The sequence below is a fragment of the Carex rostrata genome, chromosome 20 (genome assembly GCF_964058835.1).
Source record: "Carex rostrata chromosome 20, lpCarRost1.2, whole genome shotgun sequence".
In the NCBI taxonomy this organism is placed as follows: domain Eukaryota; kingdom Viridiplantae; phylum Streptophyta; class Magnoliopsida; order Poales; family Cyperaceae; genus Carex; species Carex rostrata.
The window spans coordinates 1,176,191-1,183,134 of NC_135937.1; positions in this window are offsets into that span (position 1 = coordinate 1,176,191).

The window sequence follows — 6,944 nt, forward strand, 5'->3', positions numbered from 1 at the left end:
GGGCCGAATTTGATGAAAATAAATATTCAACAAAATATATTTACAATGAAACATAATTTTATTTTAATTAAACAAGTACTTCATTAATAGAATACAAATTATATAATTTATAAAAAGTAGCAAAAAATATATTTGAAATGACAAAATTATTGAACCATATTTGGGACCGAGCCCCCTCCTCCCCCCATCCCCATCCCCCTCCCAATAAACAGAAGCATATCCTCTACGGAGCTTTTAATCTGATCCGTTCATTTTGAATCGAGTGGACCAGATCAGATCTTGCCCAAATTGAAAAAAAAAAATTCTCAAAATTTGCGCTGCCCTCAGAGGATACGCTTCCTGCCCGCTCGATTCAAAATGAACGAACCAGATTAAAAGCTCTGCACAGCTCCACAGAGGATACACTTCCCCCAATAAACATGCTACAATTAATTCAATAGTTAAAAATAACAGTTAACACAGTATTTGGTTGAAATAGCGAAATAGTTACACACTTTAAAGAAAGAACTAAAACATAGAAAGTTGTGTTCAAACACGAAATAAAGTTCCAAATTAATATTATACATATAATTTTTTGTGCATTTATTACGTGGTCCTTTCTTTTGCAGGAATAATATTAAAACTGCTAAATTTGGTACCACATATATTATTCCCGAGGTAATAAATAGTCAAAGCCACAATTAAAATTTGTCGTTTGAGGATAATTTGATCTTTGTAATATTAATATGTAAGAGCAGTTTGAACATTTTGTAGCACAAAATTTACATTATTATTTTTAATTACCATATCAATATTTCGAAATTCTAACTTTATTATTTATTTTTACAAAATTTATATGTTATCACCTGCGTAGCTTGATGCAGCTCATGAGTTTCATTTGCTTTCAATCAAGGGCAGATTTACGTATATGTCAGGGGTGCTAAGTCATCATATAATTTTAAATTTCTTAATTATGTATATTAAAATTTAATTAAATTTTTTAGATTTTTTAACTTTTATAGAGTCTAGCTCCTCTCATAAAATAATAAACGTTTGTTGGTGGTCTAGTGATTTGAGCTCTAGTTGGTATGGTCATCAATTCTCATCTAACCACACTATTTGTTTTTTTTTTTCACATATTATATTTTATAGATTAACCACCCCTTCAAATCTTTTAGTTCCGCCCCTGCGTTCAATTCAATTTGAACTAAATTTGGAGCTTGTGGGACCAACATCATCATGCGCAATATCAAATTGCGTATAACCCAGAGGTCATGAGGTAACTGCGCACGTGATAACACGTGATTTTTCATTTTTGCATGAATTAATGGTAAATTCCTAATTTCAAAATATTAAGGTGGTAACTAAACAAATTTCGTTTTTTTTTAAATGCATATTTTAAAATTGTTTAACAAAGTGAGCAATTCTAATCTAATTTTGATAAACACATGACATTACTTAAGTTTAGCATATAAAATGATTAATTATATTGGGCATATGTTCATGGACGGATTCATAATTTTCACGGGAGACAATAAAACAACAAATTAGATTTATATAACTAATTGATCAAATTCATTAATTAATCGGATACTAGATAAAAACACAATACTTTAACTTATAATCTAATGCTCTAATTTTTAATTCTAATTATCAATCATAATTCAAAGTACTTTTTTCTAATTTTAACTCTAATTATAAATTTCAGAGAATAACAAATAAAATTTAAAGTAGGCAACGCTAATCTGTACCTATAAATCTTTAAGAAAATTCAAAATCCTGAGAACCTTGCACTCACAATTCTTATTGCTATATGCATATTTTGAGCCAAATCGGATTTGGAGCACGATTCAAGAGCGGGTTGAGTATTGTAGGATCCGATCGGATCAGGTTAGGTTCAAATCGGGCAAAATTGTCAACCGGGCATTTATACCAGCCATCAATGCAAACCGTTTATTTGACTCGTGCCTTGGCAGTTGGCACCAAGTAATAAATAAAGATCTGAACCTAATACGGCACTAGGACTAGGCTCTTTTGTTTTCTTACCATTTAGATTTCAAATTTTCGACTTGTACATCGGGTTCTCGTTTTAATAATAAAGATCGGCCGCTATGGTAGTAAAGGTGTGTATATATATTTTTTTAGTAAATCAAGAGTTTAAACCATTTAATTATTTAATATTACTGTTATTATAACAAAAAAAATTATTTGAATTTCAAATCTATACTTTTCACATAAGATATTACGTGCCTTAATTTGTCACTATATCATTAATAGCAAAGATAATTAGATAATACTCTCTTTATGTGGATCAAAATGTAAAATGGTGTGAAATAAAATTTTGAAATAAGGCATATTTTTGTAATTATTTGAATAATAAATACATTTATAATTCATTTTGGAAATGAGTGAGGTATGGTAATATCAATGACGTCGAAGCTAGCACCGATTTTTTTAAAAATACTCAAATATTAAATAAAATTATTAAAAATAACCACGTTATCCCTAAAATTTTAAAAATACCCTCCCCGTGGATATTATCTGCGCTTCGTAATATTAATTCCCCCCTCGGATAATATCCGCGCCCCGGCTTAAAAAATCCCCCCCGCGGATAATATCCGCGCTCCGGATTAAAAAATCCCCCTCGCGGATTTTATCCGCGTCCCGACCCTTTTATTATTATTTTTTTTTGGCACAATTTTTTGTTATAAATATTCAGATCAGAAGTCAGAGAGAGAAGGAGAAAGAGAAAGAGAAGAAGGAGAAGAAGAGAGAAAGGAGAAGAAGAGAGAGGAAGAGAAGGAAAAGAAGGAGACGTGTTCAGCTGGTAAATCAGGTATGCATTGTTCATATACATATACGTATTTACTATTTATGTTTTTATGTATTTTCTTTTCATGCACTGTTCATATACATGTACGTATACGTATTGACTGTTCACGTACTGTTCACAGACTATTCACCGACTGTTTGTTCACTGTTCACGTACTGTTCATATATACTGTTGAAGTGATGTTCAAATACTGTTGAAGTACTGTTCATATATACTGTTCAAATACTGTTGAAGTACTGTTCAAATACTGTTCATAAATAATGTTCAAATACTGTTTAAAAACTATTCATTAACTGTAGGAATACTGTTCAAGTACTGTTCTGAACTGTTGACAATTGAAATCAGTAAAATAACCAAATATTTGACATTTATGAATGTAGTTCATTCGCCATGTCTATTGGAATTTCAGTACATTTTGGAGGGAAGTTCATAAATGATCAGTATGGTGTACGTTACTCCAAACCTCCAGTAAATATGTATTGGGTTGAAGAAAATTTCTCATTCGAGGAGTTGCATTCGCTTATTTATTGTCACGCCCCGGCGGCCGGGCCGGGCACGTGAAGCGACAGAACGACATCCTCGCATCCATCTGCCGTCCTGTCAACCTACGTCGCAACAGAAATAAACAGAAACAATACGGAGTCAGCTACAAAGTCGAGTAACCAGTTATTTAACGACGCAGCTTCTCTATAATTGGCTTAATAACAGTAAACAACCATTTCAACAGGATTGGATTAATTCACACAATTAAAAATCAAATTATGTATGCAAATTTAACCGGTAATATCAGTTGGGTCTAGATTTTTAGTAAAATCAGTTCCATTCCAGTTGGAATCCCTGAAACAGGCGATACCCAGTATTTCCAGTCCATTAAAAACAATTTCAGTATCTAGACCCCATATTCCAGTTAAATATGCTATCATAATCCGATTACCCAATTCAATAACAAATAAACCATACAAATCGAAACCACATATTATAGAGAAGTCTGGTTACCTGATAGCGATCGATCCAGAAATCCAATTCAAGTTGCAACAACTATTCAAAATCAATGCGACGTAGACAGAATTTCAATCGAATATGAAATCCAAAATAAGCTATTTTTTTTTTCCTTCGGGTTCAAGCTATGAATTTTTACAATTTAAACCTATAAATTTTCATATTTATATATAAGTACAAAAATAATTTCATAATAAAAAAAATATACGGGATGTTACAAATTCTCACCCTTCAAAAAAATTTTGTCCTCAAAATTCAAATGGTAGATATTCAAATCAGACGAAATATAATAGACGATAATCAAATCAAACTTGTCATATACATATTAATTAAAAAAAATACAATCAACATGATTCATATCTATTTTGATAATTAAACTTTTAGCTTTATTTAAACTCAATAATATCAGAGTCATATAAGATAATTTGCTAATAATAAAATGGAATTACAAATATGAGAAGATAAGAAATTGATAATCAAATGGTTTTACTCAAACTTTTCAAATAAATCTTATAAATCAGACAGATCAAAATTCAGACAGAATATTGATAACAAATGAAACTTGGACCCAAACACAGTCTGAGGAACGAATGCTCTGATACCATTCTAACTATCCCGACACCTGTTTAACGGAAACAATACAGAATTAATATCACAATACTGTCATTATCGGAAAGAAAATCAATGATAAGACAGTTACCACAGTTCATTAGTCTTACAGTCACAATTCACATTTATTCAATATCCCCTATCCAACCGGTACTGGATTCATTTGGGGCCATTCACCATATGCGCATAAGGGTCCTGGAGTAAAGTCTAGTAGCTAGCTAGACTTTACGATATATTAATCCTTTTTCTCCACTATATGGAGGTTCAAGGATTACAGTATTTCATATTCATTCAATTCAGTCACTGTGGTCTCAATCAATCATTTACAATAAGAATCAAGCAATCGATAAACAATATCAACATGACAGTCAACAGATTTACCTGTAATTCAGTTTCAGTTGTATTGGACTATGCATATGATGCAACATTTCAATCAATGCAGTCAATCAAATATTCAAAATGCACAGCGAGTTACGATTTAATTCCTAGTTATGAATCTCAGACTAATCCAATAACCTCGCACCTGATATCGTAGAGCAATAAAGCGTGGTCACCAATAGTTAAATTTTCTTGAACATATCATCTTGTCAGTCTCCTCCCTTAATTATACCTTAATTAATAGAAGCATTTGTATTAATAGATAGTAACTATTGATTAATTCTTTTTATTTCATTTCCATTTCAATCCAATTTATTTTCATTCATTTTCGAGCATAGATCAGTTTAGATCAAATCCACTTTACCTTTCTACAATTATTCATTTTTCCGAACCAAGTTCGAAAGACAAGTTCATTAAAGTATTCACTTTTTTTTTTTTTTAAACCATTACTGATGCGAAACAGGAGAATAGAACCATACCATGATTGTAATCAAGAGATTTAAAGAAGGGTCAATATGCCTATCTGCCACCCATCGACATCACCAACAACATGTGCTCAACCAAGATTTACTCTCAAATTTTCTAAATCCAAAATCGATTTAAGAGGAACAATAGCATGAGGAAAAGAGAATAGAGATAGCACGGTAGACAGGTAATAAGCAGCATAGTAACCTAGTTGCTTAGAAGTGTTGGGCATTGAGAGATTGCCACGTACAAAGAAAGACATGGGAACGTTGAGGATTATGAGAGAAGCAACAAAAATTTAATTTACATATTAGAAATAAGGAACTATACATGTACCCCACGTGTCAAATCAAATATATTTAATTGAAATATCTAGTTTGCCTAACCATTATAAATTACTCATTATCATCCCTGTAGTATATATAAATTTTCAATTTACTTTGACAATTTTTTTTTTTTAGCTTAATTACTTTACTGATCTGTTTGTTATAAGTTATATTTTCAATTCAAACAATTTGTAACTAACTTGATTATCTTGTTAATCTATTCAAACAATTTAATATTTGTTCCTTAACTGTTACTTATTTTGATGAAAAATATATTCATGCATTTCGTATAATATTTTTAGTTATTAATTTCATTTTCATATTTTTCATAGTGTTACATTTATGAAGCGAGCGGCTACAATAGGAATCACTGAAAATTAGAAATACAGGCCCGTATGCTCCAAGCAGGAAAGTATCTCAGAATCACATTGGGAGATGAAGGAGCATTCAGAGGCCTGCTTAGGAAGGTTGTGAGGTCCGGTGATCCTCTGTTGGAAGTTTTTGCATGCCGAATTAACCGAGAGTCAGGAGCTAGATGTTCATCCCAAAATTTGGCTGTAGAAAATTATCAACCAAATTATGAACCACACACTCCTCTATTCGTACCCGAAGCAATGCCAGTACTAGAACCAGAACCAGAAATATACAGTAATTCACCCCAATCTCCACCTTTTATCCAACCCCAACCACAATGTCCACCTTTTATCCCACATATATCCGTAGGTTCTCCATCCTTACCTGGACCTGAACCAAATCCTCACCCCAGACCGTCACGAGTACAGGAAGATCCAACGGAGTCGGAATTTGAATTTATGAACGAGGTACCGGATGAGAATCTGCAAACTGGGGATGAATGGGGGGAAGGAGACTTGGATGATGAGGTAGATGAGGAAGATGAAGAAGATGAAGAAGAATACACACAGCCCACTGTGAGGCAAAATAGAGATATGTCGTTAAGTGGCCGTTCTGAGACTCACCCGTTCCTAAACTTCAATGACACATCTGTTTTTCGAGAAGCAGATGTTTCTTACTACGGTCATCGGATTGAATACAAGAGTGAGCTCGCAGCAGGCCAATTCTTCGCCAACAAAAAGTAACTGACGAAAAAGATCAGAGAGTACCATGTTGACAAGAACCAAGAGATATATACGAAGAGAAGTGACACATCCCGGCTGGAAATTAGATGCACATCATCGGGTTGTCGTTTTAAACTGAAGGCAAAAGCAACAAATATTGGAGATACATGGAAGATAACTGAGCTCGCAGCTTCGTTTTCTTGAGAGCATATCTAGACTTCCCATTATTATCCCGTATATCTCCTTCAGCTCCCAACAGCTCTGCGAGTCTGTCATTGA